At 40.3% G+C, this 12059-nt stretch overlaps 6 non-coding genes across 6 annotated transcripts; all 6 read left to right on the top strand.

Moving 5' to 3' along the window:
- Window positions 1–28: 28 nt before the first annotated feature.
- On the top strand, window positions 29–101 carry TRNAR-CCU (transfer RNA arginine (anticodon CCU)). Its single transcript has one exon. It is a non-coding gene; the product is annotated as a tRNA-Arg (tRNA).
- A 2207-nt stretch (window positions 102–2308) lies between these two features.
- Window positions 2309–2381, top strand: TRNAR-CCU (transfer RNA arginine (anticodon CCU)). The gene has a single exon. It is a non-coding gene; the product is annotated as a tRNA-Arg (tRNA).
- Window positions 2382–4588: 2207 nt separating this feature from the next.
- On the top strand, window positions 4589–4661 carry TRNAR-CCU (transfer RNA arginine (anticodon CCU)). Its single transcript has one exon. It is a non-coding gene; the product is annotated as a tRNA-Arg (tRNA).
- Window positions 4662–6868: 2207 nt separating this feature from the next.
- On the top strand, window positions 6869–6941 carry TRNAR-CCU (transfer RNA arginine (anticodon CCU)). The gene has a single exon. It is a non-coding gene; the product is annotated as a tRNA-Arg (tRNA).
- Window positions 6942–9148: 2207 nt separating this feature from the next.
- TRNAR-CCU (transfer RNA arginine (anticodon CCU)) lies at window positions 9149–9221 on the top strand. Its single transcript has one exon. It is a non-coding gene; the product is annotated as a tRNA-Arg (tRNA).
- A 2206-nt stretch (window positions 9222–11427) lies between these two features.
- Window positions 11428–11500, top strand: TRNAR-CCU (transfer RNA arginine (anticodon CCU)). The gene has a single exon. It is a non-coding gene; the product is annotated as a tRNA-Arg (tRNA).
- The last annotated feature ends 559 nt before the right edge of the window (window positions 11501–12059 follow it).

Raw genomic sequence — 12059 nt, 5'->3', positions numbered from 1 at the left:
GAGGACAGGGGAGAGCAGTATCAACGTGGCCCCAGTGGCCTAATGGATAAGGCAATGGCCTCCTAAGCCAGGGATTGTGGGTTCAAGTCCCATCTGGGGTGAAACTCTGTACGTTCAGCTCTTGACTTTTACATTTTCAAAGCACAAACCACACAATTCAGCCCTTCCTTTACATAGACTTTGCAGCTATGGAACATCAATCTACCTTCAAAACACAAGTGCTGGAACTCAAAAACATTTACCTACATATTCTACTCTTGGGCCCAGTCTGGAGAATGGGATTTCAACCCACCTTTCTGGCTAGACATTTTTTATGTCCTCCTTTGGATAGCACTCGCAGGCAGTCTCCCATTTAGCATTAAAACATGTACTTATTTCACCACTTGAATGCATAAACTGTTGAATAATTAAAAATACCATGTGAAACTGCTATGTTGATAAAGAAGTATTTCTCAAAAAAAGTGCAGCAGATGGGAAGACAGTGCACCCTATTTTATGCTACTATCGCTGGGCCCCTAGTCTTAGAAACCAAACTGAGTTTAGGGAGGGCAGGGTGGTGTTTCAATGATGGCAGTTAAATAGATTTTTCAAAACACCCGGGGTGTTGTTAGACTGAGAAGTTGATGGGACACCTGTGAAAGGCAGCTTTACTTGTCTGCTTTTAGTTGGTGTAGATTGTATGTCCTGTTTAACAAGCTTTGGTTTCAACAAGGACATTAGAGAGATATTGGGACACTGCCTGGGATGCTTGTCCTCTCTCTATTTTGAAAATTTGCCATGCCAACTAAGGGCCAAGGCAGACGTTTAGTTTTAGCCTTGCCCAACTCTAATTTTCCAAACCTAGAGCATACATTTGGCGCAGATTGTAATACTTTGTTAGTACTACCTGTTGTTCCCTTAAGAGTGCATATATTGTGAACAAACAAGATGGCCAAATTATATCGTAGGAGTCTGCCACACCAGGTCCTTCACTCGTAAGAACAGTGGGACTGAAGCATGATGGATTAACTAGTTCTCTTAAATGCAGCCATTTCAAACTTTAATCACCACAGCTGGGGACTCTTTAAAGGTGATATGAACTTCTTTTATACCTGAGTGGGAGCGACAAACATGTAGAATATGTGTTGTATTTTTAGAAAGTGTTTGTAGCTATTGGTTAACAGCACTCCTGTGCAACCCCGTTGGCCTAATTCTAAGGCAGTCAAATACTCACAAAGGGATTGTGGGTTTGAGTTATTTCTGGGGTGGAAGAAGATGTATTTTGGAGATGTTTATCTAGTTTCCTAAGGGTCTTCCTTCTTAACAACATTAGCACGGAAGCGTGCTGATAAAATAACCAATTCCAACAAACTTTACTCCGCCACCTGTTCAAGTACCACAGCAGAGCATTTTCTCCACTGCTAGGATAGGAATGGAGAAATGTGCTTGTTTTATGTCTGAACAGAAAAGATATATGTTTGAATGGATGTGTGGGATAAAACACACCCTGTCGTATGTTGTAAAGGTATTGCAAGTTGTGGAGTAGCTTAGTGATCACATAGAGGAAAGTGGGTGAAGACAGAATTCCTCTGTGGGGAGAATGAACTCGGAGGTGACTTGCGTTATCCTTTTTATGTATGACAAAGGTACTTTATTTCTTACTGCACATTTCAATGCCATCACTCAAAAAAAACAAAAAACTCCTAGTCTTTTGTTGTTTCATATGGAAGATTATGTTTTCAGGCATGGAGAATGAAAGCAGAAGCTGTAGTGCTGAATTAGACGTTCTCACAAACCATGTAATAATTTGTTCAAAAAAAGGCATGACATTTCTGAGTCATATTAAAAATGATGTGTAAATATGCAGATAGAGTCTATCTTTCCAGTAATGATCTACAGTGTGCAAAAAGTAAACCTTTTGCCATAAGTATCTCCTTTCTGCTAAGCACCGATCATTAAAAATCTCTCTATAAATATGTATATCAGAAGAAGGAAATGCTAGTTCGGGTTGATGTTGTTAGAACTGCAAGTGCAGTTGTATTCCTTGAGCTGCCTTGATGTTTCCTGCTGGCTCGAGCAGTGGGCATTTTGTTGTGACATGTGAAGTGAAGTTAGGAGAGTTTAGCGTCCGCATTGTGTTGTTCTTCCAGGTGAGGGTATATTAGATATTTGAATAGTTGTAAGGACTTTAAAGAGAGGGGAGTTATCCATGGATTGCTTGTTGTGAATGTATTGTATAAGTGATTCCATAGACTTAAACTGTGGTAGAGACCACATGATAGGGAGTGGATCTTGTATCTGGAAGACAGGGGAGAGCAGCATCAACATGGCCCCAGTGGCCTAATGGATAAGGCACTGGCCTCCTAAGCCAGGGATTGTGAGTTCAAGTCCCATCTGGGGTGAAACTCTGTACCTTCAGCTCTTGACTTTTACATTTTCAAAGCCCAAACCACACAATTCAGCCCTTGCTTTACATAGACTTTGCAGCTATGGAACATCAATCTACCTTCAAAACACAAGTGCTGGAACTCAAAAACATTTGCCTACATATCCTACTCTTGGGCCCAGTCTGGAGAATGGGATTTCAACCCACCTTTCTGGCTAGACATTTTTTATGTCCTCCTTTGGATAGCACTCGCAGGCAGTCTCCCATTTAGCATTAAAACACGTACTTATTTCACCACTTGAATGTATAAACTGTTGAATAATTAAAAATACCATGTGAAACTACTATGTTGATAAAGAAGTATTTCTTGAAAAAAGTGCAGCAGATGGGAAGACAGTGCACCCTATTTTGTGCTACTATCGCTGGGCCCCTAGTCTTAGAAACCAAACTGAGTTTAGGGAGGGCAGGGTGGTGTTTCAATGATGGCAGTTAAATAGATTTTTCAAAACACCCGGGGTGTTGTTAGACTGAGAAGTTGATGGGACACCTGTGAAAGGCAGCTTTACTTTTCTGCTTTTAGTTGATGTAGATTGTATGTCCTGTTTAACAACCTTTGGTTTCAACAAGGACATTAGAGAGATATTGGGACACTGCTTGGGATGCTTGTCCTCTCTCTATTTTGAAAATTTGCCATGCCAACTAAGGGCCAAGGCAGACGTTTAGTTTTAGCCTTGCCCAACTCTAATTTTCCAAACCTAGAGCATACATTTGGCGCAGATTGTAATGCTGTGTTAGTACTACCTGTTGTTCCCTTAAGAGTGCAAATATTGTGAACAAACAAGATGGCCAAATTATATCGTAGGAGTCTACCACACCAGGTCCTTCACTCGTAAGAACAGTGGGACCGAAGCATGATGGATTAACTAGTTCCCTTAAATGCAGCCATTTCAAACTTTAATCACCACAGCTGGGGACTCTTTAAAGGTGATATGAACTTCTTTTATACCTGAGTGGGAGCGACAAACATGTAGAATATGTGTCGTATTTTTAGAAAGTGTTTGTAGCTATTGGTTAACAGCACTCCTGTGCAACCCTGTTGGCCTAATTCTAAGGCAGTCAAATACTCACAAAGGGATTGTGGGTTTGAGTTCTTTCTGGGGTGGAAGAAGATGTATTTTGGAGATGTTTATCTAGTTTCCTAAGGGTCTTCCTTCTTAACAACATTAGCACTGAAGCGTGCTGATAAAATAACCAATGCCAACAAACTTTACTCCGCCACCTGTTCAAGTACCACAGTAGAGCATTTTCTCCACTGCTAGGATAGGAATGGAGAAATGTGCTTGTTTTATGTCTGAGCACAAAAGATATATGTTTGAATGGATGTGTGGGATAAAACACACCCTGTCGTATGTTGTAAAGGTATTGCAAGTTGTGGAGTAGCTTAGTGATCACATAGAGGTAAGTGGGTGAAGACAGAATTCCTCTGTGGGGTGAATGAACTCGGAGGTGACTTGCGTTATCCTTTTTATGTATGACAAAGGTACTTTTTTTCTTACTGCACATTTCAATGCCATCACTCAAAAAAAACAAAAAATTCCGAGTCTTTTGTTGTTTCATATGGAAGATTATGTTTTCAGGCATGGAGAATGAAAGCAGAAGCTGTAGTGCTGAATTAGATGTTCTCACAAACCATGTAATAATTTGTTCAAAAAAAGGCATGACATTTCTGAGTCATATTAAAAATGATGTGTAAATATGCAGATAGAGTCTATCTTTCCAGTAATGATCTACAGTGTGCAAAAAGTAAACCTTTTGTCATAAGTATCTCCTTTCTGCTAAGCACCGATCATTAAAAATCTCTCTATAAATATGTATATCAGAAGAAGGAAATGCTAGTTCGGGTTGATGTTGTTAGAACTGCAAGTGCAATTGTATTCCTTGAGCTGCCTTGATGTTTCCTGCTGGCTCGAGCAGTGGGCATTTTGTTGTGACATGTGAAGTGAAGTTAGGAGAGTTTAGTGTCCGCATGGTGTTGTTCTTCCAGGTGAGGGTATATTAGCTATTTGAATAGTTGTAAGGACTTTAAAGAGAGGGGAGTTATCCATGGATTGCTTGTTGTGAATGTATTGTATAAGTGATTCCATAGACTTAAACTGCGGTAGAGACCACATGATAGGGAGTGGATCTTGTATTTGGAGGACAGGGGAGAGCAGTATCAACGTGGCCCCAGTGGCCTAATGGATAAGGCACTGGCCTCCTAAGCCAGGGATTGTGGGTTCAAGTTCCATCTGGGGTGAAACTCTGTACATTCAGCTCTTGACTTTTACATTTTCAAAGCACAAACCACACAATTCAGCCCTTCCTTTACATAGACTTTGCAGCTATGGAACATCAATCTACCTTCAAAACACAAGTGCTGGAACTCAAAAACATTTACCTACATATTCTACTCTTGGGCCCAGTCTGGAGAATGGGATTTCAACCCACCTTTCTGGCTAGACATTTTTTATGTCCTCCTTTGGATAGCACTCTCAGGCAGTCTCCCATTTAGCATTAAAACATGTACTTATTTCACCACTTGAATGCATAAACTGTTGAATAATTAAAAATACCATGTGAAACTGCTATGTTGATAAAGAAGTATTTCTCAAAAAAAGTGCAGCAGATGGGAAGACAGTGCACCCTATTTTATGCTACTATCGCTGGGCCCCTAGTCTTAGAAACCAAACTGAGTTTAGGGAGGGCAGGGTGGTGTTTCAATGATGGCAGTTAAATAGATTTTTCAAAACACCCGGGGTGTTGTTAGACTGAGAAGTTGATGGGACACCTGTGAAAGGCAACTTTACTTGTCTGCTTTTAGTTGATGTAGATTGTATGTCCTGTTTAACAACCTTTGGTTTCAACAAGGACATTATAGAGATATTGGGACACTGCCTGGGATGCGTGTCCTCTCTCTATTTTGAAAATTTGCCATGCCAACTAAGGGCCAAGGCAGACGTTTAGTTTTAGCCTTACCCAACTCTAATTTTCCAAACCTAGAGCATACATTTGGCGCAGATTGTAATACTTTGTTAGTACTACCTGTTGTTCCCTTAAGAGTGCATATATTGAGAACAAACAAGATGGCCAAATTATATCGTAGGAGTCTGCCACACCAGGTCCTTCACTCGTAAGAACAGTGGGACTGAAGCATGATGGATTAACTAGTTCCCTTAAATGCAGCCATTTCAAACTTTAATCACCACAGCTGGGGACTCTTTAAAGGTGATATGAACTTCTTTTATACCTGAGTGGGAGCGACAAACATGTAGAATATGTGTTGTATTTTTAGAAAGTGTTTGTAGCTATTGGTTAACAGCACTCCTGTGCAACCCCGTTGGCCTAATTCTAAGGCAGTCAAATACTCACAAAGGGATTGTGGGTTTGAGTTATTTCTGGGGTGGAAGAAGATGTATTTTGGAGATGTTTATCTAGTTTCCTAAGGGTCTTCCTTCTTAACAACATTAGCACGGAAGCGTGCTGATAAAATAACCAATTCCAACAAACTTTACTCCGCCACCTGTTCAAGTACCACAGCAGAGCATTTTCTCCACTGCTAGGATAGGAATGGAGAAATGTGCTTGTCTTATGTCTGAACAGAAAAGATATATGTTTGAATAGATGTGTGGGATAAAACACACCCTGTCGTATGTTGTAAAGGTATTGCAAGTTGTGGAGTAGCTTAGTGATCACATAGAGGAAAGTGGGTGAAGACAGAATTCCTCTGTGGGCTGAATGAACTCAGAGGTGACTTGCGTTATCCTTTTTATGTATGACAAAGGTACTTTATTTCTTACTGCACATTTCAATGCCATCACTCAAAAAAACCAAAAAATACCTAGTCTTTTGTTGTTTCATATGGAAGATTATGTTTTCAGGCATGGAGAATGAAAGCAGAAGCTGTAGTGCTGAATTAGACGTTCTCACAAACCATGTAATAATTTGTTAAAAAAAAGGCATGACATTTCTGAGTCATATTAAAAATGATGTGTAAATATGCAGATAGAGTCTATCTTTCCAGTAATGATCTACAGTGTGCAAAAAGTAAACCTTTTGCCATAAGTATCTCCTTTCTGCTAAGCACCGATCATTAAAAATCTCTCTATAAATATGTATATCAGAAGAAGGAAATGCTAGTTCGGGTTGATGTTGTTAGAACTGCAAGTGCAGTTGTGTTCCTTGAGCTGCCTTGACGTTTCCTGCTGGCTCGAGCAGTGGGCATTTTGTTGTGACATGTGAAGTGAAGTTAGGAGAGTTTAGCGTCCGCTTTGTGTTGTTCTTCCAGGTGAGGGTATATTAGATATTTGAATATTTGTAAGGACTTTAAAGAGAGGGGAGTTATCCATGGATTTCTTGTTGTGAATGTATTGTATAAGTGATTCCATAGACTTATACTGCGGTAGAGACCACATGATAGGGAGTGGATCTTGTATTTGGAGGACAGGGGAGAGCAGCATCAACATGGCCCCAGTGGCCTAATGGATAAGGCACTGGCCTCCTAAGCCAGGGATTGTGGGTTCAAGTCCCATCTGGGGTGAAACTCTGTACTTTCAGCTCTTGACTTTTACATTTTCAAAGCACAAACCACACAATTCAGCCCTTGCTTTACATAGACTTTGCAGCTATGGAACATCAACCTACCTTCAAAACACAAGTGCTGGAACTCAAAAACATTTGCCTACATATCCTACTCTTGGGCCCAGTCTGGAGAATGGGATTTCAACCCACCTTTCTGGCTAGACATTTTTTATGTCCTCCTTTGGATAGCACTCGCAGGCAGTCTCCCATTTAGCATTAAAACATGTACTTATTTAACCATTTGAATGTATAAACTGTTGAATAATTAAAAATATCATGTGAAACTGCTATGTTGATAAAGAAGTATTTCTTGAAAAAAGTGCAGCAGATGGGAAGACAGTGCACCCTATTTTGTGCTACTATCGCTGGGCCCCTAGTCTTAGAAACCAAACTGAGTTTAGGGAGGGCAGGGTGGTGTTTCAATGATGGCAGTTAAATAGATTTTTCAAAACACCCGGGGTGTTGTTAGACTGAGAAGTTGATGGGACACCTGTGAAAGGCAGCTTTACTTTTCTGCTTTTAGTTGATGTAGATTGTATGTCCTGTTTAACAACCTTTGGTTTCAACAAGGACATTAGGGAGATATTGGGACACTGCCTGGGATGCTTGTCCTCTCTCTATTTTGAAAATTTGCCATGCCAACTAAGGGCCAAGGCAGACGTTTAGTTTTAGCCTTGCCCAACTCTAATTTTCCAAACCTAGAGCATACATTTGGCGCAGATTGTAATACTGTGTTAGTACTACCTGTTGTTCCCTTAAGAGTGCATATATTGTGAACAAACAAGATGGCCAAATTATATCGTAGGAGTCTACCACACCAGGTCCTTCACTCGTAAGAACAGTGGGACTGAAGCATGATGGATTAACTAGTTCCCTTAAATGCAGCCATTTCAAACTTTAATCACCACAGCTGGGGACTCTTTAAAGGTGATATGAACTTCTTTTATACCTGAGTGGGAGCGACAAACATGTAGAATATGTGTCGTATTTTTAGAAAGTGTTTGTAGCTATTGGTTAACAGCACTCCTGTGCAACCCTGTTGGCCTAATTCTAAGGCAGTCAAATACTCACAAAGGGATTGTGGGTTTGAGTTCTTTCTGGGGTGGAAGAAGATGTATTTTGGAGATGTTTATCTAGTTTCCTAAGGGTCTTCCTTCTTAACAACATTAGCACTGAAGCGTGCTGATAAAATAACCAATTCCAACAAACTTTACTCCGCCACCTGTTCAAGTACCACAGCAGAGCATTTTCTCCACTGCTAGGATAGGAATGGAGAAATGTGCTTGTTTTATGTCTGAGCAGAAAAGCTATATGTTTGAATGGATGTGTGGGATAAAACACACCCTGTTGTATGTTGTAAAGGTATTGCAAGTTGTGGAGTAGCTTAGTGATCACATAGAGGTAAGTGGGTGAAGACAGAATTCCTCTGTGGGGTGAATGAACTCGGAGGTGACTTGCGTTATCCTTTTTATGTATGACAAAGGTACTTTATTTCATACTGCACATTTCAATGCCATCACTCAAAAAAAACAAAAAATTCCTAGTCTTTTGTTGTTTCATATGGAAGATTATGTTTTCAGGCATGGAGAATGAAAGCAGAAGCTGTAGTGCTGAATTAGACGTTCTCACAAACCATGTAATAATTTGTTCAAAAAAAGGCATGACATTTCTGAGTCATATTAAAAATGATGTGTAAATATGCAGATAGAGTCTATCTTTCCAGTAATGATCTACAGTGTGCAAAAAGTAAACCTTTTGCCATAAGTATCTCCTTTCTGCTAAGCACCGATCATTAAAAATCTCTCTAAAAATATGTATATCAGAAGAAGGAAATGCTAGTTCGGGTTGATGTTGTTAGAACTGCAAGTGCAGTTGTATTCCTGGAGCTGCCTTGACGTTTCCTGCTGGCTCGAGCAGTGGGCATTTTGTTGTGACATGTGAAGTGAAGTTAGGAGAGTTTAGCGTCCGCATTGTGTTGTTCTTCCAGGTGAGGGTATATTAGATATTTGAATAGTTGTAAGGACTTTAAAGAGAGGGGAGTTATCCATGGATTGCTTGTTGTGAATGTATTGCATAAGTGATTCCATAGACTTAAACTGCGGTAGAGACCACATGATAGAGAGTGGATCTTGTATTTGGAGGACAGGGGAGAGCAGCATCACCATGGCCCCAGTGGCCTAATGGATAAGGCACTGGCCTCCTAAGCCAGGGATTGTGGGTTCAAGTCCCATCTGGGGTGAAACTCTGTACATTCAGCTCTTGAGTTTTACATTTTCAAAGCACAAACCACACAATTCAGCCCTTGCTTTACATAGACTTTGCAGCTATGGAACATCAATCTACCTTCAAAACACAAGTGCTGGAACTCAAAAACATTTGCCTACATATCCTACTCTTGGGCCCAGTCTGGAGAATGGGATTTCAACCCACCTTTCTGGCTAGACATTTTTTATGTCCTCCTTTGGATAGCACTCGCAGGCAGTCTCCCATTTAGCATTAAAACATGTACTTATTTCACCACTTGAATGTATAAACTGTTGAATAATTAAAAATACCATGTGAAACTGCTATGTTGATAAAGAAGTATTTCTTGAAAAAAGTGCAGCAGATGGGAAGACAGTGCACTCTATTTTGTGCTACTATCGCTGGGCCCCTAGTCTTAGAAACCAAACTGAGTTTAGGGAGGGCAGGGTGGTGTTTCAATGATGGCAGTTAAATAGATTTTTCAAAACACCGGGGGTGTTGTTAGACTGAGAAGTTGATGGGACACCTGTGAAAGGCAGCTTTACTTTTCTGCTTTTAATTGATGTAGATTGTATGTCCTGTTTAACAACCTTTGGTTTCAACAAGGACATTAGAGAGATATTGGGACACTGCCTGGGATGCTTGTCCTCTCTCTATTTTGAAAATTTGCCATGCCAACTAAGGGCCAAGGCAGACGTTTAGTTTTAGCCTTGCCCAACTCTAATTTTCCAAACCTAGAGCATACATTTGGCGCAGATTGTAATACTGTGTTAGTACTACCTGTTGTTCCCTTAAGAGTGCATATATTGTGAACAAACAAGATGGCCAAATTATATCGTAGGAGTCTACCACACCAGGTCCTTCACTCGTAAGAACAGTGGGACTGAAGCATGATGGATTAACTAGTTCCCTTAAATGCAGCCATTTCAAACTTTAATCACCACAGCTGGGGACTCTTTAAAGGTGATATGAACTTCTTTTATACCTGAGTGGGAGCGACAAACATGTAGAATAAGTGTCGTATTTTTAGAAAGTGTTTGTAGCTATTGGTTAACAGCACTCCTGTGCAACCCTGTTGGCCTAATTCTAAGGCAGTCAAATACTCACAAAGGGATTGTGGGTTTGAGTTCTTTCTGGGGTGGAAGAAGATGTATTTTGGAGATGTTTATCTAGTTTCCGAAGGGTCTTCCTTTTAACAACATTAGCACTGAAGCGTGCTGATAAAATAACCAATTCCAACAAACTTTACTCCGCCACCTGTTCAAGTACCACAGCAGAGCATTTTCTCCACTGCTAGGATAGGAATGGAGAAATGTGCTTGTTTTATGTCTGAGCACAAAAGATATATGTTTGAATGGATGTGTGGGATAAAACACACCCTGTCGTATGTTGTAAAGGTATTGCAAGTTGTGGAGTTGCTTAGTGATCACATAGAGGTAAGTGGGTGAAGACAGAATTCCTCTGTGGGGTGAATGAACTCGGAGGTGACTTGCGTTATCCTTTTTATGTATGACAAAGGTACTTTATTTCTTACTGCACATTTCAATGCCATCACTCAAAAAAAACAAAAAATTCCTAGTCTTTTGTTGTTTCATATGGAAGATTAAGTTTTCAGGCATGGAGAATGAAAGCAGAAGCTGTAGTGCTGAATTAGACGTTCTCACAAACCATGTAATAATTTGTTCAAAAAAAGGCATGACATTTCTGAGTCATATTCAAAATGATGTGTAAATATGCAGATAGAGTCTATCTTTCCAGTAATGATCTACAGTGTGCAAAAAGTAAACCTTTTGCCATAAGTATCTCCTTTCTGCTAAGCACCGATCATTAAAAATCTCTCTATAAATATGTATATCAGAAGAAGGAAATGCTAGTTCGGGTTGATGTTGTTAGAACTGCAAGTGCAGTTGTATTCCTTGAGCTGCCTTGATGTTTCCTGCTGGCTCGAGCAGTGGGCATTTTGTTGTGACATGTGAAGTGAAGTTAGGAGAGTTTAGTGTCCGCATGGTGTTGTTCTTCCAGGTGAGGGTATATTAGCTATTTGAATAGTTGTAAGGACTTTAAAGAGAGGGGAGTTATCCATGGATTGCTTGTTGTGAATGTATTGTATAAGTGATTCCATAGACTTAAACTGCGGTAGAGGCCACATGATAGGGAGTGGATCTTGTATTTGGAGGACAGGGGAGAGCAGTATCAACGTGGCCCCAGTGGCCTAATGGATAAGGCACTGGCCTCCTAAGCCAGGGATTGTGGGTTCAAGTCCCATCTGGGGTGAAACTCTGTACATTCAGCTCTTGACTTTTACATTTTCAAAGCACAAACCACACAATTCAGCCCTTCCTTTACATAGACTTTGCAGCTATGGAACATCAATCTACCTTCAAAACACAAGTGCTGGAACTCAAAAACATTTACCTACATATTCTACTCTTGGGCCCAGTCTGGAGAATGGGATTTCAACCCACCTTTCTGGCTAGACATTTTTTATGTCCTCCTTTGGATAGCACTCGCAGGCAGTCTCCCATTTAGCATTAAAACATGTACTTATTTCACCACTTGAATGCATAAACTGTTGAATAATTAAAAATACCATGTGAAACTGCTATGTTGATAAAGAAGTATTTCTCAAAAAAAGTGCAGCAGATGGGAAGACAGTGCACCCTATTTTATGCTACTATCGCTGGGCCCCTAGTCTTAGAAACCAAACTGAGTTTAGGGAGGGCAGGGTGGTGTTTCAATGATGGCAGTTAAATAGATTTTTCAAAACACCCGAGGTGTTGTTAGACTGAGAAGTTGATGGGACACCTGTGAAAGGCAGCTTTACTTGTCTGCT

Source organism: Pleurodeles waltl, chromosome 7 (genome assembly GCF_031143425.1).
Source record: "Pleurodeles waltl isolate 20211129_DDA chromosome 7, aPleWal1.hap1.20221129, whole genome shotgun sequence".
NCBI lineage: Eukaryota > Metazoa > Chordata > Amphibia > Caudata > Salamandridae > Pleurodeles > Pleurodeles waltl.
The sequence above is the reverse complement of the archived record's forward strand: the minus strand, read 5'-3'. Positions and strand labels throughout refer to the sequence as shown.